This window comes from Zingiber officinale, chromosome 7A (genome assembly GCF_018446385.1).
Source record: "Zingiber officinale cultivar Zhangliang chromosome 7A, Zo_v1.1, whole genome shotgun sequence".
NCBI lineage: Eukaryota > Viridiplantae > Streptophyta > Magnoliopsida > Zingiberales > Zingiberaceae > Zingiber > Zingiber officinale.
The window spans coordinates 83827435-83855227 of NC_055998.1; positions in this window are offsets into that span (position 1 = coordinate 83827435).

Consider the following 27793-nt stretch of genomic DNA (forward strand, 5'->3'; position numbering starts at 1 on the left):
TTTAGGTGGTCGGCCACAATAAAATTAAAAGGATTTTATTTTTTAAAATTTTTCTTATGTGGATTCCATGGTTTTAAAAGAGAGTTTAAAATTTAAATCTTTCCTTTTATAGCTTTCTACAAAAGATTAAGTGAAAGGTTTAAAATCTTTCCTTATTTGTAGTTGAAAGGAAGATTTTAATTTTTGATAAAACTTTCCTTTTTTAACCATACTCATGATTTAAAAGAGAGTTTTAAAATTAAATCTTTCCTTTTATAGTTTCTACAAAGGATTAAGAAAAGATTTGATATCTTTCCTTATTCGTAGATTGAGATGAAGATTTTAATTTTAAAGATAACTTTCCTTTTTGGAAATCATCCACATGTTTTAATAGAGATATTTTAATTTATAAAATTTTATTTTATAACCAACCATGTAGGGAAAATTAATAGAGAAATTTTTATTTTAAAAATTTTCGGAAACAAATTAGGAAATTTTAATTTTGTGTTTAAAACTTTCCTTGCTTGGATGATTGAGAGGTGGCTGGCCACATTGAGTTTGAAATTGAAATTTTTTATTAAACTTTCCTTTCATTGGCTAAGAGAATAAGGAAGTTTTTTATTAAACTTTCCTTATTTGCCAAGACCAAGGAATATAAAAGAGAGGGTAGAGGTGCCTTACCTCACAACTTATGTTCTAGTTTTCCTCTCTTCTATTTCCTTGGTTGGTGGTCAGCCCTTCACATCCTCTCCCTCTCCTATTCTTCTTCCTTGGCCGACGACATCTTCATCTCAAGGAGCTTGGTTGGTGGCCGGATCTTGCTTAAGGAAGAAGGAGAGATAGGAGGTCTTGTTTCTGAGCATCCCTTGGAGCTTGGTGGTGGCCGAACCTCATCTTCTCTTAGAGTTCTTGTGGTGGCCGAAGCTTGCTTGGAGAAGAAGGTAGCTTGGGTGGTTCTCGTCTCGGTAGATCGTCACCCACACGATGCCCGAGATAAGAAGAGGAATACGGTAGAAGATCAAGAGGTTGTTGTTTACAAATAAAGGTATAACTAGTAATTCTATTCCGCATCATACTAGTTTTCTTTGTATAGTTTTCGAAATACCAAACACAAGAAGCATATGATTCTAGGTTTCGAATTTATGATTCGAGTTTGTATTTTTTTTGTTTTTCGAATTTGTGATTCGATTGTTTTATTTGGTTAAACCTAGGGTTATATATGTTGGATTTTTCGGGCCGCGAAAACAGCTTTTTCGCGTCGCGGAAACCCCGAATCACCCTAGCCAACGGATCCGTGCGAAGAGTATAGAACAAAATTTATGAGTACGAGTTTACAACTTAGATCTACTCCTAGATCTACATGAAGAAAGATTTATACCTTCGATGCGTGCCCTTTTCGTAATCCCGCAAGTCCAAGGTACGCCGGATCTCAAGATTGTCAACGTAGACAATCCTCTAGTAGTATCCACACGAACAAGGTGTGATCTCTAACACACAAGGATGGAGAAGAGAGCACCACAAGTGTGCTAGCACTTTCTAGGGCTCTCGGATGGGATTAGAAAGAAAAATAGAGAAGATGAAATACAAGAACACTCTTCTTCTTCTTCTATGTGACAATCACTCTATTTTCTTTCATGAAACTCAAAACCACTCACCTTGTTTCTTCCTTGAAACTCACGGCCAAGAAAGAGGAGAGGAAGGAGGAAGAGAGCTAAGGAGGAAGAAGCATTCAACACCACAAAAATCAATACCACAAAATGAAACTCTTTTCTTTATGTGGCCGGCCACACACATGTAACTCCCCTCATTAATGTGGCCGGCTACATTAAATGGAATGGTGTGTAACCTCCATGAGGTGGCAAACCATGATGAGGTGGAGATGATGTGGCAAGGTTAGTCATGCCATGTAGGATGAGTCAACCTTCTGTTGGTGCGGGAAGCATCCGACGATCGAACCTTAGTTTTGATAATGGCAAAGGATTCAAAGTTAAGTTAGTGTGTGATCTACTATGTTTGAATAAGTGTTTCAGGAAAGTCCTAGCTGCGGTTAGGCAGGTGAAAAACTCTAAGGGGTGGTAACCTTAGGTCCTAGGGGGCGGTAACCCTAGGTGGAGGAAAACCCTAAGGGGCGGTAACCTTAGGTCCTAGGGGGCGGTAACCCTAGGTGGAGGAAAACCCTAAGGGGCGGTAACCTTAGGTCCTAGGGGGCGGTAACCCTAGGTGGAGGAAAACCCTAAGGGGCGGTAACCTTAGGTCCTAGGGGGCGGTAACCCTAGGTGGAGGAAAACCCTAAGGGCGGTAACCTTAGGTCCTAGGGGGCGGTAACCCTAGGTGGAGAAAAACCCTAGGGGGCGGTAACCCTAGGTGGAAAGTCCAGTCGGTCTGGAGGACCGGACTGGTATCAGGTAATCTCTCCTGAGGGGAGTAGGTGAGGGCGCGTTCCCCGTAGAGGGAACAGTAGGCGTCGGGTCGACCTAGGGTTTCCGGTTGGGAATCCGAAGTCAGACTCGGATAGTCCGAAGACTGTCAGTTCTTCGTTACTATGTTTTATCAGATTCTAACACTGTCTTGCAGGGTATTTGCTCGGACTAACCTTGTTTTGCAGGAGAGGAACTTGTTGGAAAAAGGTGGTCTGGGCTCCCGGAATGGATCCGGGCGCCCGAAGGTCCGGGCGCCCGGAGGTCCGGGCGCCCGGAACAGGTCCAGGCGCCCAGGACCAAACTTTATCCCTGCCGCGACTTCGCCACGTGGAGCATCCTGGTTGGTTGGCCACGTCACACTCCAGGTGCCCGGAAGGGATCCAGGTGCCCGGAACTTCATATAAAAGAAGGGTCGAGGTGCAGCTTCAAAAACAACAATCCTCTAAGCAATCTCTCTGCAACAAGCTGCTAACGACTCGATCCAGAAAGTGCTGCAACGACACCCCGACAACCCGGAGCTTCAGATTTAGTTTTTGTTGTCGGTATAATCTGTTTATTGCTTTGAATTGTAATTAGTCTATAATATTTTTATCATGCTTATAGTTGTTGCCCACGGAAAGCGATCAAGGATCGCGGGCCTTCGAGTAGGAGTCGCCTTAGGCTCCGAACGAAGTAAATCTCTTTGTCTCTCTGTGTTTGTTATTTCTTCATTCCGCTGCGCTTTTACTCATTTGTTTTACGAATCGAAAGAAATAGCCACGAATGCTATTCACCCCCCCTCTAGCGTGGTCTCGATCCAACAATTGGTATCAGAGCGGGGTTGTTTTGAATTGGTGTAACCACCTTTCAAAACAAATTTTTCGTGGTATTTTATATTTTTCGGAGTCAATTAGAATCTAGCCTTATAGCTTTATTCTAATTCTTTTATCGAATCGGCTTTTGCTCGAAGTTGGTACAACACCACTCGAGCTCGTTATTATTACTATTCTTTATTCCCGCACTACTAATCGAAGACTTAGTCTTGGAACATATATTTTTGTTGTTCTTGTTGCATATTACAAATGGCTCAACAAGAGGGGTTCAGTACTGTTCGTCCCCCACTGTTCTCCGGAGATGATTTCGGCTACTGGAAGGGAAGAATGGAGACGTATCTGAAGATCCAGTTCGAAACATGGATGATCATTAAGACGGGACTTCAGCTACCTTCCGATGACGACGGCAAACCAACTCCCTGCGATAAGTGGGACGCCCCTCTAATCAAAAAGGTGGAAGCCGACGCCAAAGCTACCTGCACCCTCCAGTGCGGCCTTTCCAAAGAAGAACTCAATAGGGTCGGTCCGTTCTCTTCCGCAAAGGAGCTCTGGGAAAAGCTAGTCGAACTCCACGAAGGCACTAACGACGCCAAGGTAAGTAAAAGAGATCTTTTACTTAATAAATTATATAATCTAAAGATGCAGGAAGGCGAGACGGCGAATTCCCTACATGCGAGAATCCAAGACATCCTCAATTCTCTTCACGGAATCGGGCAGAAGATAGAGAATCGGGACGTCATAAGGTATGCTTTAAACTCATTTCCAAGGAACACATTGTGGGCATCAATGGTAGATGCCTACAAAGTTTCCAAGGACTTGTCTTCATTAAAATTAGACGAACTATTTTGTGAATTTGAACTTCATGAGCAGACTAATACACAGCCAACCGAGAAAGGTATTGCGTTGGTTGCAGGTATAAGTCGAACACGGGAACCGAGATCACGACGAAGAACGGAACCGGAGTCGGAAGATGAACCAGACTCAGACGATGAAGACATTGAAATTACAACCGAGTTGATAAACCTCGTAAAGAAGCTCTACAAGACGAAGGGCTTCAACAAAAGAGATCTAAAGAAGGCAGTGAAAACGAAGGAAGGGTCACAGAACTCAAAGATGAAGTTTGAAGTTACATGCTACGGGTGCAACCAAAAAGGGCACATCAAATCCAACTGCCCTAACCTGAAGGAGGTCAAAAAGCAAAGAAAGAAAAAGGTCCTTAAGGCAACATGGGACGAATCTTCATCGGAGGACGACGACGACGAGCTCGAACAGACGAGTCTACTCGCATTAATGGCCCGGGACCAAATCGTCGAATCCGGAAGCGAGAGCGAGTCTGAGGCGGAGTCCGAGCAAAGCCACGGATCCGTATCCGTTTCTGAAGGACCAAACCCCGCTGTAAGTATCTCTCCGTTAAACATTTTAGTTAGTTATTTATTGCGCAAATTAGCTAAGTCAAACCTGAAAGTTAAGTCACTTCTAAAGGAAATAACTGTCCTTAAAGAAGTGGCTAACACTAAACCCTTACCTGACCAGAGTCAGACTGAATTTCCAACTCAAGTTCAAAAACTTGAGGAAGAAAATTCAAGTCTAAAAAATCAGGTTAAAGATTTAAAAACTACCTTAGAACGGTTTTCTTTGGGCTCCAAGAACTTGGACTTAATTCTTGGGACACAAAGGGCCATTTACAATAGAACTGGGCTGGGATATAAAAGTAAATATAAATCTTACTTATCCTTAATATACAAACAAAGTAGTAACTCAGTCCAAGCATGGGTCCCCAAGTCCAAATTGATCAATCAAGTTGGACTTAGTCAATACTGGGTCCCGAAGGATCAAATACACTACCTCGATAGACCATATCGAGGCCATGATACAGGGGGAGCAAAAAGAAAAACGATATTAAAAATTTAAATTAAAAAAATATATATATATTCAAAATTAACCTATAAAATTCGAAGTTAAATATTAAATTCAGAAATTCAAAATTTGAAATTAAATAATAAATTCAAAAATTCAAAATTCGAAATTAAATATTCAGAAATTCAAAATTCGAAATTAAATAATAAATTCAAAATTTCAAAATTCGAAATTAAATTTTAAATTCAAAAATAAAATTCAAAATTCAAAATTAAATATTAAATTTAGAAATTCAAAATTCGAAATTAAATTTTAAATTAAAAAATTAAATTCAAAATTCGAAATTAAATTATAAATTCAAAAATTAAACTCAAAATTCAAAATTAAAATATCAAAATTAAATTAAAATCAAGTTAAAATCGAATTTAATTAAATCAAAAATCCAAAGGAAGGCTCCAGATTATCTGGCACCTCCAAACTTAATCCACCCGATAAGGGTAACCAAGAGCAGACTACCCGGCAGGGTAATTAAGGTTAGATAAAATGGGCTAGGTTTAACTTGACCCACGGTACTGGTGAAGTTTTTGGATGATAGTACGTTAGGGAAGCTTGGGCATTGCATGTCTAGGAAGATATGGCTTCGACCTGGTGCATTTGGCCAAGTGGAACTGACCGAAGCTACCCTTAAATGGATCCTAACTAGTTAGACCAAGGTTTAGTATTAAGCTAAATGGGTAGGACTATTTGGAAAACCTCGAAGGCATGGTTACTTTAATGAGTTCCTTGTGACTCACCATAGCCCAGAAGTTTATCCAAAGAATGCTTACTTGTTGAACCCAAAGCTAAACCTGAATCTAACACAAAGTTAAACTAGACCCTTAAATTGAACCTCAATTCATCTCACAAAAATTATAGGATTCCTTGATTGAAAATTCAGATTGGGTGAGATGACTAAGTAATTAAAAACAAACTGATAATTAATTCAAATTCAAATTAATTTCAAAATTACTTTAAGACTTAATTTTAAAATTCTTTTAAAAGTCCTTTAAAAATATTATTCAATTAATTTCAGAATGTTATTCAATTAATTTAAAAGGGTTTAAAAATCTTTAATTCTCAAAATTATGATTACAAATGTTAACTCCATCTCACGCTCACTCATATGCTAAACATGCTTGTTTATCTAGAATGAGTGAGATGGAAAGATAGAAATTTTTTTTTAACCTCTAATGCTTGGACTCCTGAACTCAAAGAATTTATTAAGGCATTTATTAAGGGGAAGTGATTTTAAATTGGTTTTAAAATTAGTTTTTCGTTAAAATAAAATTTTAACTTGACCTCAAAATTAAAAACTATTTTTTACTCATCTTCAAAAATTCAGGTTATTCTTAACTTAACTTTAAAATTGAAATTATTTATGACCTGACTTTTAAATTATAACTCTTCTAGAATGTTTTCAAAAGCTAAGCCTTTATGTAAAACCTCTTTAAGCTAAGTAATTAATCAAGTCTTCTTTAACTAAGCTTAGTTAGACTATACTCTAAACTTAGCTATTTGGCAAGAAGTTTTCTCAAGGCAATCAGTTTTAAGCTGAATATATAGCTAAGTATTTTCAAATTTAGCAAAGTTTTTTTTAAAGTAAAAAAAAAAACAAAAATTAGCTAAGTGTCTCTCAAAGCAATTGTTTTCACATGCTAAGTTTTGCTAAAAATGTTAAGTATTTTCCAAAGCATTCTCAAAATTTCATCAAAACAATTATCTTCATAAGTCTTTTTAAAACTAAGTCTTTTTAAGGTTAAATACTTAACAAAACTATTATCTTCATAAGTTTAGCTAAGTCTTTGATAAAAGTATTTTTCTTAGCCAAACTGAGTCTTAATCAAATTTTTTTTGCTAAACTCCCTCTTTAAAAACTAAGAAATTAAAGTGTTGTGGTATCACAAACATTTGCTTAGTTACTTGTTAATGACAAAAATAACCTTATCTTAGCTAAAAGTATCTCTCAAACTAAAGGAAATGGAAATATTAAGATTAAGCATGCCTGTACTTAAGGGATCTGATACCTGATCAAAACAAATCTTAACTCATGCTTGGTCTTTAGGGCTCTGATACCTTACTAAAACAAAATGGCAAGCTATTAAACATTAAGGTTATCGCTTCTCCTTTGCCTTAAGTATTCTTGAAATTCATTTCAAAAACATGCCTTAAACAACTTTTCAAAAACTTCTCCAAATTTAAAACTTTCAAGTGTCCTGTATTTTGAAAATTCTTTTTGGAATTTTGTTAGAAAATTATTTAAGCTGAAACTTTTTCCAAAATTCGTTAAGTTAAAATTTTTTTTATTAAGTTAGAAAATTCTTTAAAGTTTGAAAAATTTTGTTAAGCTGCAATTAACTTCTTTAAATTGAAAATTTTCCTTGGAAATTTTCTTTAAACCTGAATATTTTTCCAGAAAATTTCTAAAGTTGAAAATTGTGTCTTGAAAAGTTAAGTTTTTCAAAACTAGCTCATTTTTGATATATGGCAAAGGGGGAGAGTAGAGAAATTCAAAGAAAAATTCAAAGAAAATATTTTAAAGGGAGCTTGTATTAAGGGGGAGCTATGGCTACTAGTAAAAAATTCAAAGAGAATAACTTATATTAAGGGGGAGCTATGTTTATGCTTATCTTGCTATCACGCTTATCGTGTTTCTTGTGCTTATACATAACTGCATATTTTTACTTAACATTGAATTTCGGTTGCCATTATCAAAAAGGGGGAGATTGTTGGCGCGGGAAGCATCCGACGATCGAACCTTAGTTTTGATAATGGCAAAGGATTCAAAGTTAAGTTAGTGTGTGATCTAATATGTTTGAATAAGTGTTTCAGGAAAGTCCTAGCTGTGGTTAGGCAGGTGAAAAACCCTAAGGGGTGGTAACCTTAGGTCCTAGGGGGCGGTAACCCTAGGTGGAGGAAAACCCTAAGGGGCGGTAACCTTAGGTCCTAGGGGGTGGTAACCCTAGGTGGAGGAAAATCCTAAGGGGCGGTAACCTTAGGTCCTAGGGGGCGGTAACCCTAGGTGGAGGAAAACCCTAAGGGGCGGTAACCTTAGGTCCTAGGGGGCGGTAACCCTAGGTGGAGAAAAACCCTAGGGGGCGGTAACCCTAGGTCCTAGGGGGTGGTAACCCTAGGCGGAAAGTCCAGTCGGTCTGGAGGACCGGACTGGCATCAGGTAATCTCTCCTGAGGGGAGTAGGTGAGGACGCGTTCCCCGTAGAGGGAACAGTAGGCGTCGGGTCGACCTAGGGTTTCCGGTTGGGAATCCGAAGCCAGACTCGGACAGTCCGAAGACTGTCAGTTCTTCGTTACTATGTTTTATCAGATTCTAACACTGTCTTGCAGGGTATTTGCTCGGACTAACCTTGTTTTGCAGGAGAGGAACCTGCTGGAAAAAGGTGGTCCGGGCGCCCGGAACAGGTCCAGGCGCCCGGGACCAAACTTTATCCCTGCCGCAGCTTCGCCACGTGGATCATCCTGGTTGGTTGGTCACGTCACACTCCAGGCGCCCGGAAGGGATCCAGGCGCCCGGAACTTCATATAAAAGAAGGGTCGAGGTGTAGCTTCAAAAACAACAATCCTCTAAGCAATCTCTCTGCAACAAGCTGCTAACGACTCGATCCAGAAAGTGCTGCAACGACACCCCGACAACCCGGAGCTTCAGATTTAGTTTTTGTTGTCGGTATAATTTGTTTACTGCTTTGAATTGTAATTAGTCTATAATATTTTTATCGTGCTTATAGTTGTTGCCCACGGAAAGCGATCAAGGATCGCGGGCCTTTGAGTAGGAGTCGCCTTAGTCTCCGAACGAAGTAAATCTCCTTGTCTCTCTGTGTTTGTTATTTCTTCATTCCGCTGCGCTTTTACTCATTTGTTTTACGAATCGAAAGAAATAGCCACGAACGCTATTCACCCCCCCCCTCTAGCGTGGTCTCGATCCAACACCTTCATGATGTGGTAATACATCAAGTCAAACTTGATGTTTCAACTTCCATTTGGTCAAGTCAAAATTGACCAATTCTCTTCCTTGTTGAGTTAAAACCAACCTTTGGTTGGTTCAAGTCAATTTTAATTTAATGAATCTCAATTCATTAATATAAATTGACTCAATGAATCAAATTTGAATTAGACTCATTCAACAATTGAATCTAATTGAGTCTAACTCAATAAGTCTAATTTGAATCCAATCTTTGGTGCATCATATGAATCTAATCCAATTGGTTCATCATATGAACCTAATCTCCATCCACTTGTTCTTTGTGTGTGACCCAATAGGTTCTTGTAACGTTGGCAATGTTTCTAAACTCCTTTAGAAACATAAGCAATGAGCGACATCTAGCAATACATCATTGCTACCCAAGTTACAAGAATGTTGAGATCCAACATCACCTTGTGACTACTAATTGTGACTCCTCACAATATGTGACATTGTCCTTCTATCCTAGACATCTAGATTGATCAATGTGAGGCATAGACCGTGTCATCCTCTAATCAATCTAAATCTTGAACTCCAAGTAGACTCACTCGATCAAATGAGCTCAACATCTCATGTTGACTCATTTGGGCATGGTCATGCACTTCGTGGTCTAACTATATCAAGAATACCGATGTCGCTCCCATCATATGGGAGGGATAGATCTCATCTACATCACTCACATCCCTCTGCATAATTCGTTATATACCCAGTAATCGCCTTTATAGTCCACCCAGTTACGGGTGACGTTTGACGAAACCAAAGTACATAACTCCTTATGTAGGGAACCATGGTGACTTCAGGTCAAGGACCAATAGTCATACTAATAGTCACATGAGAAAGTATATGACACTCATATAATGATCCATGATACTTTCTCATGGCGGGTCATTCAGTATACATTCTCTAATATATACCCATGTGTCAACTTGATATCTCTATATCCATGACTTGTGAGATCAAGTCATCGAGTTGACCTACATGCTAGTCTTATTGCATTAACATTGTCCCTGAATGTTAATACTCGACTAGGAATGATTAAGAGTAGTGTTCCCTATATCATCTCACTATCGGTTCAACTAACCGATTGATATAGGTGAGAACCGTCTACTCAAGGACGTTATTATACTTAGTTTATTTGACACCAATACAAGTAAGTATAATAACCAAAAACCAAATGCCTTTATTTATATATAGAATATGATACAACAAGTCCAAAAATACAATCATCAAATGATTGGCTCTAGGGCTCTAGCTAACAATATAAGGAAAATAAATATTAGATTTCTTTAAAAGGCTTTGTCTAGCTGGTGGTGGATGATCCCATACCTAAGAAAGTCTAGTATCTTGCCATGCTGTCCTGGAAGCCAATTTTTGTAACGCCCTCCCTCCCACTGCTTAAGGAGGGACGGGGTTACTTACTTACATACGTGCATACATATAAAATCATGGTAGCGGAAACAATTATTTAATTTTTTTTTCTACACTAATCATCATGCTTATCATACTGACCATGAGGACATACTAGTATTCATGCATACAACTTAATTAGTACCAACTACTTGAAACATGATTCATGATATCATAAGCATACTAGCATGAAACATGAAGGACATAAGTGCATAACTATCCATACTAGTTAAAGTACTATCAAAGCATAAAGACAACACATGGTTCATATGCAAACTTAGAACATAAAAACATATAGCAGTTTTCTTCCACCGTTCCACTGCCACACACACTCTTGTCTTCCTGTTGCTCCTCTTAGTTTAGCCATTCCTTTCTTTTTTTTCTGCAGTACAAGGAAACATAAAAACTTTAAGCCCATAGGCATAGTAAGTCCCTTTCCTACTCACAAAAACCATGATTCATGCACGAACATAAAGTGATAACATGTTCATTTGGTAAATCATAACATAACATGTGAGAGCATAACACAAAGTCATATCATATCATGTGAGAGCATAAAATCATATCATAACATGTGAGAGCATAACATGATCATATAAGCATCATAGACATATTTCAAGAGCATCTTAAAGAAGCATAAAGGAAACCATATAACATGAACTTGTAGATGCAAGATGTTCTTTTGAAAACATGTATCATGAAATGAGTATATGCAAGATGTCTTTTTGAAAACATATATCATATACATACTTAAACATAATCTTAACATGAGGGCCCGGCTTGTACCACATACATATATAAATGCGCGCATCCTAAATAGATCCAAGGTAGCTAATCTTGAACCTACTAGGAACTAGGCCCGTTTCATAGACCATCGACCTAGGGGCAACTTAGGAGCTCATCCCTTTTACTAGGCCCGTTTCATAGACCATCGACCTAGGGGCGCTTGTGGAGCCCACCCTTGGTACAAGCCATACAAAGTAAAATAGCATATCATATCATATCATATCATATCATAACATATCATGTTCTTGTAATATCATAACATTTCATGTTCTTGTCATATCATGAAGAGTGCTCTTGATCCCAACTTAAGGGAAGCATCTCTTAGGCTTTTTCATCTTACATAAGCCTTGCATAAACATAGCATGATGGCACCAAGTGCACATAACATATAGCATATTATAAAAACATAACATGATAACATGAAGTGCACATATCAATTAACATGGTGACATAAAAATTTATATCATGTCATAAGAGTCAACATCATGCATAATTAAGGTTTTTGAAATTTCTTACAAGCCCTAAATCATGCTTGGCCGAAACATATAAACATACATCATAGATTTTCAAACAACATGGAGACATGAAATCAACTACCTAAGTTCTCATAATCATTGATCATAACATGTAAGACCTTAGGAACCCTAGGTAGCTTCTTAACCTCATTCTTCTTATCTTGGCCGAAACATGAAGGCATGTTTAAAATTTGTTCCTTTAATCAATTTAAAGCATGAAACTTTTGCAACCTACATAGCATAGCAAGTGAGTCCTTTGGTAACCATAAGTGAGGTTCTAACTCTAATATTCAACCTTGACCGAAACCTCAAGGTGGTATTTCTAGGTTTTTCATGCAACATAAGCCATGGAAATTTAACCTAACATTGCATAGGGAATCATACATCATGAGAAAGCATAAAACAAGTATAGTTTAGGTCTACAACTTTCTCTAAGCCTCTAATTCAATCTTGGCCGAAACCTAAAGGTAAGGTTTCTAGGTTTTTCATGGAACTTAAGACATGGAAATTCAATCTAACATTGTATAGAAAATCATACATCATGAGGAAGCATAAAACAAGTATAGTTTAGGTCTACAACTTTCTCTAAGCTTCTAATTCAACCTTGGCCAAAACCTAAAGGTAAGGTTTCTAGGTTTTTCATGCAACTTAAGACATGTAAATTCAATCTAACATTGTATAGAAAATCATACATCATGAGGAAGCATAAAATAAGTATAGTTTAGGTCTACAACTTTCTCTAAGCTTCTAATTCAACCTTGGCCGAAACCTAAAGGTAAGGTTTCTAGGTTTTTCATGCAACTTAAAACATGGAAATTCAATCTAACATTGTATAGAAAGTCATACATCATGAGGAAGCATAAACAAGTATGGTTAGATTTCAAAAACTTGCCCTAGACCTTGTGTTCATCCTTGGCCGAAACCTAAGGTAAGACTCTAGGTTTTGTTTATACATCATGTAGCATGAAAGCTTAACTAACAACATATAATAGATCATGTATCATGAAGGAGCATAAACAAGCATGTTTAGATTTCAAAACCTTGCTCTAAACCTTATGTTCATCCTTGGCCGAACCCTAAGGTAAGGTTCTAGGTTTTGTTTACACAACATGTAGCATGAAAACTTAACTAACAACATGTAATAGATCATATCATGAAGGAGCATAAACAAGCATGTTTAGATTTCAAAACCTTGCTCTAAACCTTATGTAAAATAACGAAAATAGGAAAATATTAATAAGAGAATTTACCGAATTTTTTGGAAATTTTTCGGGAATTTTTCGGAGCTCGTATGGACGAGTTAACGGGGACAAAAATGGGGCCCGGAAAAGCCTGTTTAGGCTACCCAGTTTTAATAAGGAAAAGTTTTATTTCCTTTTCCTTTTCTTTTTCTTTTTCTTTATTTTTTTTCTTCTTATCCTCGCCGCTTCTTCTTCGACGCCATGCCCGACTTCTCCTCCTTCCCCTGCGCGCCCGACGCCCTCCTCCGAGCCCTAACCACCGAGTGGTTTCCTCCTCTTTCTCTTCCTCCATTTCCTTCCCGAGCCACCGCCACAGCCGACACCGCACGAAGCAGTGCCGACCCAGCGCCGATGCCGCCCTTTTCCACGTACAAGCCCTTGGCCAAGGAAACCCTAGCTCCGGCAACCGTTTCCCCTCTGCCCTAACGCCGTCCTCCTTCCTTTTTCTCCGACGTCGACGACGCCGCGAGGTAGATCGCCGGCGATTTGAGCCCCGAGCATCACGGAGTTTCTTCTCCTTTGATTGCCACCCGATCCCATCCCTTCGGCGAAGCTTCAACTCTTGTGTCCTAGATCACCGGAATCCAGAAGCTTGCGTTGGTCTTCGATTAGGAGCAGCAATCCAAGCATTTGTGTTCCCTTCCGTGCCCTAATTCCACTGTTGGATCTACTTCAGCAGGTTGTGCCTCTTGAGTGGCCTACTCTACGGTATCACATTCACCACCAGTCTCTGTTTTGGGTTTCTGCCAGCACAGAAGGAAAGGGGAATTAAGTAATAATTCTTGTTCACTTGTACCACGATGTAGAATTTGGTACCTTACTGTAAGAACTCCTGATTGATTGATTTTGGGTTATTTTCTTCTGGATAGCAGTGGACGATTGGCTTGAAGTTGTTGGATTCCAGCCACCACATCATGGAATAGCTGGTTATTTTCTTGATCACCATTTTGATTAGATCAGTGTAAGTGTTTTCGGCCAGTGAATTTCTGTTATGTAGATTTGGATTGTTAGTGGTGTTAGAAAGAGATGTTTATGTAGGTTGATTTGGATCTTATCCTATTGGTCGTTAAGATTTTATTTAGCTATTCGTTGAGTTCTAGATAAATAAATGTATGTGTATTGGTGACACAGGACTTTGACGCGAGACGCGTATCGTGACTACCAGTTTGGACCTTTTTGATTGGAGGTGGGTACTTTGACTTATGTCTTTTGATATGCATAATAATGTGTTTAACATATAGCATGATTGTGTTTTCCATTTGTTTCGGTTGGTCACTACATGATCTATTACATGTTTGCTTGTTTACTCGTTATGCACTGCATGTTATTATTTACCTGATCATACCTGCTTTATAGGTAGTGACACAACCATATGATACATTATGTTCAGGACCTAGGGTTTATTTGATACCCTATCTGTTTGTGTACCTTCCATTTGATTCATTGTCTTGTGGTACACATTTTATATTTATGTATGGAGCATTCTATGCTATTCGTGATATTGCCATGTTTAGTATCATGCATCATCTTGCATGATGGCATGTTGTGCGATTGTCTGCTCCATTATTGTTGAGCACATCACCAGTTACATGTATCTGTACACACCACCACTCATGGGTTAGTGGTATATCAGACAGGTGTGTGGCAGTTCTGCTGTTTGGCTCCATTGGTCTGGTGACTCAGCGTGGTAGCCGGCAGACAGTTCCGCTCTGTTTGGCTCCGTTGGTTTAGTGTAGCAGCGTTGTAGCCGGCAGGCAGTTGAACTTTGTTTGGCTCTGTTGGTCCGCTCATGGGTAGTGTGACTCAGCGTGGTAGCCGGCAGAGATTCCTCCCCGTCATCGTATACCGGGAGATGAGAGCATTGCGCTCCCCCATTTATTATTTCAGGGTAGGAGTATGTGTGTACTCCGACAGCATCTCGTCCACTCGGTCACTCATCAGGGGCAGTGATGTCAGAGTGCACGGTTGTCACAACCCTACCCACTCGGACTCACCATTGTGTGTGAGGTGGCTGACTGGCGTCAGGGGTGACCATGTCATTGGCACCATACGCATGATGCATTTATTGCTTGTGTTTGCTACATTTACTTGTTGCATTTATATGGATGCATATGATTGACATGCATACATGATTATGACACCCTCGGTTTGACGACCCTGTTACCTTTATACCTTGGTCCTGGTTAGTACAGTTTTCTCCTGTTTTTGTTTCAGTTGCATTTATTCTTCTCGTATTTAGGAGACTGTACGCATGATTAGTGTTGTCTATTATTTACTTTATTATGCATATCAGTTGTACCTGCTGAGTGTTGGACTCACACCCTCCTCCGTTGATATTTTCAGGTTGAGGCTGTCCGGAGCAGTTCCAGTCGCTAGTCCCCACTGCACGTAGTGCTAGTCCTCTGCAGACCATGAGTTGTTATTTTAGTTTTCTCTATCGGACTATGTCTTAGTCTTGTATTGGTTTTACTTATGGATCTTGTATGGATTCTTATCGTTGATGGATTTTGGTATGATTTGGATATGTTTTACTCCTCTTCTGCCTGGACGGCAGAAGAGGTGAGTTTGTCGGATTTGTGTTTTATGATTGTAGTGGAGTAGGAAAAATCGGATTTGAGCTTTACGAGTGTAGTTGAGTAGGGTTGTTTTCGAGTCATCGTATTATTATTCTATTTGTTTACTATTAAACTATGTGGTTGTGTCAGCCAGAGGCTGAAATTGATATTAACTGTGTGGTGATTGTTTTATTATTGTTATTATTCCAGCCGCATGTAGCTAAGGTATATGGTGATTGTAGAAAGTTTCAGATTGTCCGCCGTACAGGGGAGATGCTGCCGAAATTTCTTCGGACAGGAACTCCTCCGGGGCGTGACACCTTATGTTCATCCTTGGCCGAAACCTAAGGTAAGGTTCTAGGTTTTGTTTACACAACATGTAGCATGAAAACTTAACTAACAACATGTAATAGATCATGTATCATGAAGTAACATAAACAAGCATGATTAGATTTCAAAATTTTACTCTAAGCCTTGTATTCCCTCTTGGCCGAAACCTTAAGAGTGAGGTTCTAGACTTTTTGTTACAACATGAAGCATAAATTGTAAACTTGACAACCATAAGCGACCACAATTCCTTATCTTGGCCGAAACTTGCAAAGAAATCCCTAAGTTTTTCAAACAACTTTTAAACATAAAGCATACGAGAACTATTGTACTGCAGGTGAGGGAGTACTTACATCTCTCGCTTAATTCTCTAAGAGAAGTAACCTTGGTTGTGAAGCTTTTCCTAGAGAGAAAGCCTTTTTGCTTGGTTCGGCAATGGTGAGGAAGAAGGGGCTTGGTTTCGGTGGAGAGGAGGAGGGAGGAGGAAGAGGAGAAATGAAATTTTCTCTTTCCTTTTCTCCTTTTATTCCACATAAAAGGAAGAAGGAAAAATGAACTTTTCCTTCCCTTTTCTTTTACTCATCCTAAATGAAGGGAGGAAGTAAAACTCTCTTTTCATTGTAAGAAGAGGAAGGAAACTTGTGTTGGTGCAGCGGGGACTGGCAAGAGGGGGGGGGGGGGGGAATTGCCTGCAAATGAAAATTACCCTCCTCAAAGCTTTTCAACTCTAAAATAAAGCAACACTTAATAATAAAACAAAAAGACAGAAAGGGAATAAAACTAAGAACTTTAACCTGATTACAACCAAGAGGGTTGTTAATCCAGGGTGATGGAAAGCGTAGTAAGAAAACTCCTTCTCTGAAGGCAGAGAAGCCTTTTATATTTTCAAATCACAGAGGTTGCTTAAACAGGAATTACAGAGTTGTTTTTTCATATCAATTCGTTGTTATTCTAAAGCTGTCCGATACCCTCTTTATATAGGGGTTCTCGAGCTTATCAGACCACCTGATCCTTCGGGATCATGTTTGACTCGAGAGGGATCGGTCGACCGATCCCCAGGTTCGGTCGACCGAACCTGCTGTATCTGCCTATTCTTCCGTCCAGGTACAGTCTCTGTGGATTGAGCTTAGGTTCGGTCGACTAATCTTTTTGTTCGGTTGACCGATCGACCAACAGTCTCCAGCTGAGTTGGCCCGATCAAACTGCTCGACTTGGTCTCTGGATAAGCTTCGGTTAGGTCGATCGATCAGGAGGTTCGGTCGACTGATCAACTTCACCAATGGTCAGCTTCTGACGTGGCATTCGACGTGTCTGCTGCGGTTGGCTTCGGTTAAAGAAGGGTTCAGTCGACCGATCAATAGGTTCGGTCGACCGAACCGTTGACAAGTCAACTTCCAGTTGACTTGCTCTGGTTCGGCTCCTTGGGTGATTGCGGCCATCCGGAATAGGGCTCACCTGAACCAGTTCCCGGCCTTCTCCTCGAGCAGGTTTCCATCTGGCTTCTCGTCCCTCGAACACCGCGCACGTTCTTCTTGCTCCACCGGAGTACTCTTCCGCAGCTCTCTCGTCCTTCGGACGCACCGAGCCCGTCGGCTCCCTTCCCGTGCCGTCCTTCTCGCTAGCTGCGTCTTCCACTCGACTTCCTGCGGTCCTAAGTTCCTGCACACTCAGACACAGGGTTCAGATAAAACGCAGGACCTAACCAACTTAGTTGATCACATTAAAACTACCACGGGGTCCACAAACTTGGACTTCTCCTTCTTAGTGAAGAGAGCCTTCACTTTCCTTACCTTTAACCATAATTTCCCTCTTTTCATATCAGCACACCCCTACTGGGGCTACTGGTTATAACATGGAACCACTTACTAAGAGGTCCAAGGTTCAATCCTTGGTCATGCCTCTTTTTGGTTCTTTTTATTATATTTTTGTTTAAAGAAGAATCCACATGAAACCTATTTAATCATGCATAAATTCATGTAAAATTTCTAGGGATCCTATGGGTGTTAGAATTTTAGAAATTAATATTTAATTGAATTTGTAACATGGGTGGATTTGGATCAATAATGTTAAGCATCGTTTGCGATCCAAGTCTAAACCACTAAGAACAGATAAGTTAAATTTGGAATCAATAATGTTAAGTTCCGTTTGTGATTCCTAATTTAATTTCTAAAGAACACAATAGGTTATTAGTAAAGGTTCAGGTCTTGTACAAAATTTTTGTACAGGGGAACCAGTATGATATTCCGCATAGCAACCAACATTCTTGTGTTGATGTTTGTCTGCCGGGTGTGACTGGAACTTCTCGGATCAGTCGTCGGGCTTAGTAGCTTCGTAGTAGACTCGTAGCAGCAATCGGGAGCAGTCGGAAGCTTGAATGAACGCATAGTAGCTCGTATGTAATTGTTGTATAAATGTCTACTCGAGATTGCCTTATAAAGGGCTTGGAGGGTACCTCCCATAGCCATAGAAGGCGCCTCCAATGAGGCAAAAGCTATCCCAATTTCCTTGGCACTTATCCGCAGTGTGCCTTCCATAGCCATGCAAGGCGCCTTCTATGAATAGTACCGAGGTGTCTTCCATAGCCATGGAGGGCACCCTTGGGTACTGCGCACCCGAAGGAAGCTTGCTTACTTGCTTGCTTTCTTGCCCTGCAACAAATATGTTAGTCCAAATACCCTGCAAGACAAGTGTTAGGACAAATATAATAAATAGAGTAATTAGTTCCTATCCTCCTAAGACCAGGAACTAGTCAAAGTCTCAATCTAGAGAGATCCCAAATGGACCTAATTGGACTGACTCCTACTGTCCCTCAATTGGGGCGCGTCCTCATAGTCACTCTATTCTAGTGACTTACCTTCACTTACCGTTTGCCAAACATCTGGTCAGCCTGTTGACCTGTCTAGACTTCCTGCCAGCTATCCGATCAGCCCGTTGACCTAGCTGGACTTCGTGCCAGCTATCCGGTCGGCCTGTCGACCTAGCTGGGTTTCGTGCTAAATATCCGGTCATCCCGTCGACCTATCTGGACTTCGTGCCAGCTATCCGGTTGGCCCGTCAACCTAACGGGGCTTCACACCAGCTATCCGATTGGCTCGTCGACCTCGCTAGATTTCTCCTGCATACTCAGTCAAAGTGTTAGATCACAACAAAACTAACTTAACCTACTTTGTCATTCATCAAAATCTAAGTTAGACTATTAGTGCTAACCGCACCAACATAAAGGACCTGACACTAGGCTGAAGTTCAATTAGGTCAAGAGGATATGATAACTGGCAGGAAGCCTAAATAGGTCAAGAGAGAACCAAATATTTGACAGTAAGTCTAGTTGGGTGTGTAAGACCTGACAACTAACTGAAGTCTAGTGGGCCATCTAGCAAGAAGACTTGGTAGGTCAAGAGATCAAAGTCAAGTAAGTCTACAAATGGTAAATAGAGATAAGTAATGTAGAAGAGAGATTCAGTGAGGATGAGTTTTAATGGAACTATAAGTGTTGGTCCAACTTAGATCCATTTTAGAAATTTAGGTCGAGACCAAGACTAGATCCTAGTCTTGGTAGGACAAGATGTAACCCATAATCTTATTTTATTTAATGTGTTAACTTTATTTTGTAAAAAAATTTTGTTATTGGACTAACTTGTTTTTACAAGAGTTAATTGCAAAAAGTCAATCTTGAATGAATAGAGCTCAAGGCACCTCAGATAAATCACTAGAGATGCCCTACACAAGATGGAGGCACCCTTGCGCAGATAAGCTTCGTAAATGAAGTTTTGGTCAATGAAGACGCCTTTTAGCTGTTCGAGGTGCCTTTAAGAGGATAATGGCCAAAGTTTGCGAATTAGATTAGTGCCGTTGGAGGCGCCTCTAATGACCTATATAAGGAAGTCTCGACCAGCAATTTCAATACAATTTTTTTTACAAGCTTCCTCAATCATTGTGACGCATTGTCTTTGTGCTACTATTGTGTTACAACTCTACTACGCCTAATTACCACAGACCGGCCAACACCAATACCCGAGCACAACCAAATTCTCCATCTTCGTGTTGGGTAGCAAACCTACACTTCCTTTTTTGCATAAGGAAGTGTAGGTTTGTTACATTTCCTTCGTTTATGTATTTGATTGCTCTATATTAGTGAATTACCCATCAAGAAAGCCTCAAAGTGTTTGGATCTTGAAGTAGAAGTCGTCGAAGACTCCAAACTAAGTAAAATACCTGTGTGTTATTTTCTACCTTTTCTTACTTAGGTTTTTTCCGCTACGTACTTGTTTTAAAAATAAAAAAGAGAAATTTTAAAATAATGTGTTCAACCATCTCTCTCACGTATATCAATCCTATAGTTTCTATATGACCGATCATGATAGATTATGTTCATTTAAAATATAATAGGTGTCATGGAGTCCAATGTTATTTTAACCGGACTTTCACTTAGTAGTTGTTTGCTAGCTTCTGTACAACAAATAATCATTAGATTATGTTCGTTTGAAATATAGTGGGTTGCATGTAATCTCCTTAATTTGTTTTGCTTATTGAAATGGTGTGTGAACTAGATTATCACTTTCCAATAAGCAAAATCAAAATGATATAATGATTAAATTTTACAATTTAGTAACTAGTTATTACAAATTGTAAAAACTACTTGCTAGCTTCTACACATAATTTTTGAACCACACATAAAATGGAACATCCATTTAACTTCAATTGAAAAGGAAGTGCTCATCTGATTATTTCACTATTATTATTATTATTATTATTATTATTATTATTATTATTATGTAATATTTACCTGGTTGGATTGAAGGAAGAGATCGAAAGAATAATTCTATTATAAGCAAATCATAATTTACATAAAAAAAATGTAACGATGCTCAAAACTCTTATTATAATTTAAACTCTCATTGCTAACAATGTATAGGATTTTAATCCATTTTATAAATTGATAATTAAAACCTTAACATATTTACTTAAAATGACTAAACAACGTAACTTTTTAGTTTATCTAATAAAAAATTCTAATCTTTTCTAAAATTTATCTTAATAAAACTCTAGTTATTTCTAAAAAACACTAATTGATAATTGTTTGGGGGAGAGACGATTCTTGGAAAATGAACATGAGAATATCATAACCAAATTCATTATACTAGAAAATACTAAGTAAATATATTAAAAGCAACTTCATTTATTTTGCTGAAAACAACTGAACATTCTTATGAACCATCGACTAATCAAGGAAGGGTGGGTGGGTGACAATCAGGGTCACAAATTGGGCAATTTACCATACACGATTCTCTTGTTGGAGCACAATTCTTCTTCTCTGGGTCAAGAGCTAAGCAACAATAGCAAGGGCCAAAGCCCACACACATTTCCTTTTTACAAAAAGTCAACACCAACTTGCTCTGGTTCTTGTTCACCATATTCAATTCATTTTCAAGAAACATTTGAGTCACTCGCCCTGTATCGTATGAGAAAAGATAATAAGAATATATTTTCTCTAGTAATAAAGATTTATCATATTGATATTTACCTTGACTATAAAGGCACGAGCCGAAGAGAATGACTAATACTATGATCAAGCTAATCGCCTTCATCCTTGCTATGAATATGTTTTAGAAATGTTGGAAGTCAACTAACTACATAGCGTGTTTTATACTGTACTTTAGGTTCTAAAATTAGATAAATAAATATAAATATAGCAAGAAATAAAATGAAATCGACAAAATTAAATTTGAGCCAGATAAGACACTTTTTATTCCTTCTGGGCTTCTAAAGAAAAGGAAATTTAATGATTGATTTACTTAATCTAGCTTCTAAATATAATGCTTATTATTAGGTGTGTGATAATTTAGAAACTTAACGTCATATATATCTTATTCAATAAAGTTGTACCCTAATAAATTTTGAAATATAAAATTCATTTTTATAATAAAATCTATGTTTAAATCCTTAGCCAAATATTGTTTAATATAGAGGGTTATTTTGCTCTCATGCTTAATTCCTTCATGCCACATTTTACAAACAAGAGTTTATTTTAAGTTCATTATAATTTTTCCTACATTTAAAGTACTATATATCTCTGAAATAATGTGAATATGATCTTGTCCCGTCAAGGGAATTGAACCCAATACTATGGTTGAGGAGAGGTGGTTCACTTAGTTGAGGCCAGTTCACCTCTTCAAGCCATCAACCGTACACCTCTTCAAGCAATAAACACAACTTGATTCAATTTGGAGCGGGGTTCACAACTTTAAGGTCGATTCAATTTAGAAGTCAGTTCAATTTGACAGTTGCTTCATCTTATATTGCTTCAATTGGAGGTTGGTTCTCTTGAGGCCAGTTCAACTTGTGAGTTTCATCCGGCCCTCACACAGTGTAATGGAATAAAGGTGATAGTACTTGTTGGATATAAACAATTTGTTGCCGGAGATTTTTGGAGACTTAGCTGAATTTAAAATTACAGAATCTAAATTCAACTTACAATCGAGATGAGCTGAGCGGATAATCTCAGGCTGCCAACAGGAGCTGGTTTCTGCTACGTGCCGAAGAGCAACTGATCGGACTCAATCACTGAGTGGGTAGATCTGCTGAGCAGCAGGTCTATATTTCTAATCTGAGCAGTCAAGAGACAGGCAGGCCGATCGGACAGATCAGCAGTATAGTCGGGCAGGCAGAAAGGCCTGGTGAGAGGTAGGGGCTGGTTTCTGCTACGTGCCGAAGAGCAACTGATCGGACTCAATCACTGAGTGGGTAGATCTGCTGAGCAGCAGGTCTGTATTTCCGAGCTGAGCAGTCAATAGACAAGCAGACCGATCGGACAGATCAACAGTCCAACCAGAGTGACCGAACAGTATAGTCGGGCGGGCAGAAAGGCCTGGTGAGAGGCAGGTCGGGTGAGCTGACAGGCAAATAAGGCGGTCGGGCGAAGCAGTCAGGCCGAGTGCGGACAAACAGGTCTAAGTAGACAGGTCGGGCGTCAGTCAAGCCGGTCGAAGCAGTTAGGTCGATCGAGCGAAGTACACAGGCCGAGCGTAGCGGCAGGTCGAGCGCAAACTGGCCAATCGGGCAAAGCAGACAGGCAGACCAGGATGGTGCAGGTCGGGCGAAGTAGACAGACAGGTCGGGCAAATAGAGAGGCCGACCGGGCGGATGAAGAGACCGACCGGGAAAATTGGCCGAAGCCTGCGACTAACGCAGTTTCCTTGAAACTGATTCGCCCCACCTCCGACAGTGCTTGGAGGTTTACTCGGGTCATCTGTTTTATAGGATACAACGGTTGGCCATGATTCCACCAAGCACTAGTGGTCACGGCGAACTGAGTGGAACCCGAATGCTATCAAGGGACTCTGCCGAGCAGGAGTTGCACGACAGAAGTGTTGGTCACGGCGAACTGAGGCAGGCAGACCGATCGGACATATCAGCAGTCCAACCAGAGTGATCGAACTGTATAGTCGGGCGGGCAGAAAGGCCTGGTGAGAGGCAGGTCGGGTGAGCTGACAAGCAAATAAAGTGGTCGGCCGAAGCAGTCAGGCCGAGCGCGGACAGACCGGTCTAAGTAGACAGGTCGGGCGTCAGTCAAGCCGGTCGAAGCAGTCAGGTCGATCGAGCGAAGCAGACAGGCCGGGCGTAGCGGCAGGTCGGGCGCAGACTGGCCAATCGGCCAAATCAGACAGGCAGAGCGGGATGGTGCAGGTCGGGCCAAGTAGGCAGACAGGTCGGGCAAATAGAGAGGTCGATGGGGTGGATGAAGAGACCGACCGGGAAAATTGACTGAGGCCTACAACTAGCGCAGTTTCCTTGAAACAGATTCGCCCCACCTCCGACAGTGCTTCAAGGTTTACTCGGGTCATCTGTTTCTCAGGATACAACGGTTGACCGTGATTCCACCAAGCACTAGTGGTCACGGCGAACTGAGTGGCACCCGAATGCTATCAAGGGCACTCTGCCAAGCAGGAGTTGCACGATAGAAGATGAGGGAATGAAGGTGGAGAGAAGCTTGTGTTGCTGTGTCTTCTGCCTGTGATCGCAGCCTCTCCGTATATAGGAGCTCATATCAGCGGCAGCGTTAATGATTGATTAATGACCATTACTTGCCGAGTAGTGAAACGCCCACCGTTTCACTCATTATCGCTTGACCGTTTTGATTCTGTATTAATCTCGACTTTAATGCATCAGTTACATAATAGCAAAAGGTTTACGTGGTAAAATGTTGGTTGTTCCCCTTGGACAAATTTTGTCCAAACTGGTCCGACATTCGGCGCGCGCAGGTCGTGCCTGCACATAAGTCAACATGGTTCAGTGCAATCCGGGCCCTGGATTTACACCCCCCTGCGCACCCACGCGTGAGAGAGAGCCTCTCCCCATGCATTTGTTCACATCCTCAATGTATGTGAATCAATATAAACCAATCATCTTGCCATGAAACTCCCAATGTGGTACTAAAATCTCATTCACAATGGAGCCTCTTTCCTCTTCCACCTCTTCTCCATTCCCTTTTATTCAACAATCCCCCACATGGATGGAGATAGGGCATGTGATAGCACTCAGTAGTTGAGTCAAGTAAAGGATAGGTAGGTTTTACCCTTTGAACCTTCCCTTGTGAAGATTTGGTTGCTTACTAGCTAATAGTAGACACGATATCCTTGAACTATACTGCCGTCTATGTAAGCAGTGACAAATCTCACCAAAGACTCTTCCTAATACAACTCAATTCTCATGAGTGTGTTCGTTCTTGTCCATGAACACGCCTGGTTCTGTGAGAAGCGCTAAGAATTGTGCCTCAAATTCTTTTCAAAGCGGCCCCACATTTTTTTTCACATAGGTGATCCCTCAAAAGTTGTCATCTACTCTTCTTGATCATTAAAAGCTCATCGGCTTACCCTGGTCTAGTCACTATTTCATTGGGTTATTCCCCACAGTGTGTATAGTCAGTGCAGATTAGTTGTCCCTTTGAACCTAGTTCTTGGGATCTCCAGTCAGTATAGGTTGGGTGTCCTCTGCACTGATCGCTGACAACGACATCAACTTGATTCCTCGTGAGTAGCTTGCAACTAACTCTCGATTTAACCCTTTGGTTAGCGAATCCGCTAGGTTATCCTTTGACTTCACATAGTCAATAGTGATAACTCCTGTTGAGAGTAGTTGTCTAATGGTATTATGTCTATGACGTATTGTGTCTTCTGCTTCTGATCGCAGCCTTCTTATATAGGAACTTAGATCATCGGCAGCGTTAATGGTTGATTAATGACCATTACTTGCCGAGCAGTGAAACATCCACCGTTTCTCTCATTATCGCTCGACCGTTTTGATTCTGCATTAATCTCGACTTTAATGCATTAGTTACACAGTAGCAAAAGATTTACGTGGTAAAATGTTGGTTGTTCCCCTTGGCCAAATTTTGTCTCAATTGGTTCGGCATTCGGCGCGTGCAGGTTGTGCCCGCACATAAGTTAACATGGTTCAGTGCAATCCGGGCCCTGGATTTGCACCCCCCCCCCCGTGCGCGCACCCACACGTGAGAGAGAGCGTCTTCAATGCATTTGTTCACATCCTCAATGCATGTGAATTAATATAAACCAACCATCATGCCATGAAATTGTTGGTGCAGGAAGTATCCGACGATCGAACCGAATTTTGATAATGGCAAAGGGTTCAAAGTTAAGATTAATTGTTGTCTAACATACTTGAATAAGTGTTTTAGGAAAGTCCTAACTGCGGTTAGGCAGGTGAAAATCCTAAGGGATGGTAGCCTTACGTCCTAGGGGGTGGTAACCCTAGGTGAAGGAAAATCCTAAGGGGCGGCAACCTTAGGTCCTAGGGGGTGGTAACCTTAGGTGGAGGAAAACCCTAAGGGGCGGCAACCTTAGGTTCTAGGGGGTGGTAACCCTAGGTGGAGTAAAATCCTAAAGGGGGGGGGGGTAACCTTAGGTCCTAGGGAATGGTAACCCTAGGTGGAGAAAAACCCTAGGGGGCGGAACCCTAGGCAGAAAGTCCAGTCGGTCTGGAGGACCAGACTGGTATCAGGTAATCTCTCCTGAGGGGAGTAGGTGAGGACACGTTCCCCGTAGAGGGAACAGTAGGCGTCGGGTCGACCTAAGGTTTCCGGTCGGAGATCCGAAGTCAAACCTGGATAGTCCGACGACTGTCAAATACTGCTTTTACTATATTTTATGTGCTAACTTTATCTTGCAGGGTATGTGTGTGTTTTGTGAACTAATAAGCTTTGCAGGGACAATTGAGCAAGGCCAGCCTCGGATGAACAGTGTTTGAGGCGCCTCCATGGAGCTTGGAGGCGCCTCGGGTGCAAAGGAGCTGAAGTCTGCGCGACAGAGCTAGAGGCGCCTCAGACTAAGCTGGAGGCGCCTTGGACCGCAGCTTGGAGGCGCCTTGGACTAGCTTGGAGGCGCCTTCAAGTAGATCAGAGGAGAAGATTTCAGCGTTGATCCACGAGGCTGACTCGGCTACTTTGAGGCGCCTCAGAAGGGCTTTGAGGCGCCTCCAACACTGTTTAAAAGGGGTATTCAAGCAGCAGGTTGAGACAATGAAATCCAAAGCAATATTCTCCTGTGTGATGCGAACAAGACGACCCACAAGTGCTGCTACAAGTGCCCGACGACCCAGAGCTTCAAATCTTCAATTTTAGTTGTCGTTAAAACATTTAATACTGTTAATCTGTACTAATTTTGTTACTGAATTTGCGCGATGTAGTTATTGCCCACAGAAAGCGACCAACGATCGCGAACCTTGGAGTAGGAGTCGTCACAGGCTCCGAACCAAGTAAATAGCTTGTGTTCGTGTGTTGTTTTTCTATTTCCGCTGCATTTACTCGAACGATTTTCGAATCCGAAATGTGTGAAAGCCATGAGTGCTATTCCCCCCCCCCCCCCCCCTCTAGTGCTTCTCGATCCAACAATTGGTATCAGAGCGGGGTAGCTTTGATTTGGTTCAACCACCAATCAAGCATTTTTCGTGGTATTTTCTATTTTTCGGAGTCGATCGGAATCGGTATTCTTGTCGTTTTTCGATCCAGTTTTTTGTAATCGGATTTTTTTTCTCGAGGTTGGTGCAACACCACCCGAGTTCATTTCTTTATACATCCCGCACTACTAATCCAGTATCAAGTCCTGAGATATTCTTTGTGGCTATTTTTTTGTGTATGCATATCATCTAAATGGCCCAACAAGAAGGCTACATCACTGTCCGTCCCCCGCTCTTCACCGGAGAGGACTTCGGTTACTGGAAGGGCAGGATGGAAATTTTCCTGAAGATCTAGCTCGAGATGTGGATGATCGTCAAGACCGGGTTTGAACTACCGACTGACAAAGACGGCAAACCAACACCCTGCAAAGACTGGGAACCAGCATTAATCAAGAAGGTGGAGGCAAATGCCAGAGCAACGTGCACCCTCTGTCGGCCCATTCTCGAGCGCCAAGGAGCTATGAGATAAGCTGATCGAGCTTCACGAAGGGACCTCCGACACCAAGGTAAGTAAGAGGGACTTAATTTTTAATTAATTATACAATATTAAATTGCTGGAAGGTGAGACGGCTACCCAACTCCACACCCGGATACAAGATCTACTCAACGGTCTTCATGCGATAGGACAGAAGGTGGAGAACCGGGACATTATCAGGTACTCTCTGAACGCTTTTTCGAGGAACACCTTGTGGGCATTAATGGTAGATGCTTACAAGGTTTCTAAGGATCTTTCTTGTATTAAATTAGATGAATTATTCTCCAAATTTGAGTTGCATGAGCAGATTAATGCACGCCTTGCCGAGAAAGGGTTGGCTTTGGTTGCAGGTATAGGAAGAGCATGCGAATCGAAAACAAAACACAGAACCAAACCAGAGACAGAAGAAGAACCATATTCAGACGATGACGACGATGAGC